The following is a 1,423-nucleotide window of genomic DNA, read 5'->3' as shown; positions in this document are numbered from 1 at the left end:
CAGTATAATGATCATTCAAGAATAAGAATGAAATAAAGCTATTTTCAGAACAAAGACAAAAAGTGATATCGTGGGAGGGGCTTCCAGTTTCAGTTCTGCTTTAAATAGTCAATTAGTTCCTCTGCTTGTTCATTCCCCCTTGTCGATTCCAAAAGAATAGAGAGGGAAAGTGAAGAAAAGTGGGAGGACTCTGGGAGTGACAGGAGTCCTGTCACTCCTTTTTTTAGCTAGCGTGTGTATAGAGAAGTAGACTTGACCTGGGATAGGAGGCAGCCTTTTAAAGTTGTAAAAAATACTTTAAAAGGTTTTGTTTTTGTTTTTGTTTTTCTTTTTGTTTTTTTAACATGAAATAAAATGGACTGTTGGAAAGTCATCTTGCTTCTCTCAACTGTTGCCTTGAGTAATAGTGCCCAGCCAGCACCTACCTGACTCAGACCTCTGATCCAGGTTCCTTCATGGATAAAATCTGGGAAGCTCCAAAGTACAGGTAAGATGCTGAGAAAATGGGTAGAGGAGTAGGTATAGTTTTATGGTTCATAAAGCTCTTCATATTCATTTCTATTTCTGCCTAACAGTATTATAATTAAGCCATGCACATTTGTTATCCTTTCACAGTTTCAATGGGTCAGAAATTTTGAGCATGGTTTAGCTGGGTCCTCTGCAAGACCATACTAAAGGTGTTGGGTGGTGCTGAGGTCTCACCTGAGGCTCAACTGCATACTGTTCTATTTTATCATTTCACCATGATATATTTAACCAGATCAAGATCAACAATTTTTCTCTATCTTTTGTTATTGCCATCGTACATAAGTCACTTTAAATGTGTGTGCGTATATTTGTAGGGTAATTTTTCTTTCTTTCTTTTTTTTTCTTAGGCAAGGCAACCCTTGGTTGATCTCATAGATTGCAAGGACCTTGTCAGCTTACAATCCCTTATTTTTAATTTTTTTAATTTTTTACACCTACAGCACCTGGTCTTCCTAGGTGGTCTCCTATCCAAGTACTAACCAGGCCTGACCCTGCTTAGCTTCCAAAATCAGACGAGATCAGGCTTGCTCAGGGTAGCATGGCCATAGACCTTATAGGATAAATTTCTCATATGAAACTGTGGGGCCAAAGGGAACAGGCCTTTGCATTTTGGTAGATATTACCAAATTTCCTTTCATATGGTGCACTTAGTGCCCCCACCAGTAATGTATTAAAGTATTTATAGCCCACAACCTTTTCATACAAGTACATCAGTAAACTTTTGAATTTTTGCCTATCTAGTAGATGGAAAATAGTACCACAGTGTAGTTTTTTTTAGCATTTCTTTTTTAATAAGTGAGAATGAATACTTTTTATATCTTATGTCTATGTACTTCCTTTTCTATGAATTCTCTGTTCTTAGTCTTTTTCTGTTGGTCAGTTAGTCTTCTATGAA

General features: G+C 37.1%; 1 pseudogene; it reads right to left on the bottom strand.

Annotated features, from left to right (window-relative positions):
- Positions 1–959: 959 nt before the first annotated feature.
- Positions 960–1,078, bottom strand: LOC120595803 (uncharacterized; annotated as a pseudogene).
- Positions 1,079–1,423: the final 345 nt, after the last annotated feature.

Source organism: Pteropus medius, unplaced genomic scaffold (assembly GCF_902729225.1).
Source record: "Pteropus medius unplaced genomic scaffold, Ma_sr-lr_union100, whole genome shotgun sequence".
NCBI lineage: Eukaryota > Metazoa > Chordata > Mammalia > Chiroptera > Pteropodidae > Pteropus > Pteropus medius.
Note: the sequence above shows the minus strand (reverse complement) of the source record. Positions and strands in the feature narration are given on the sequence as shown.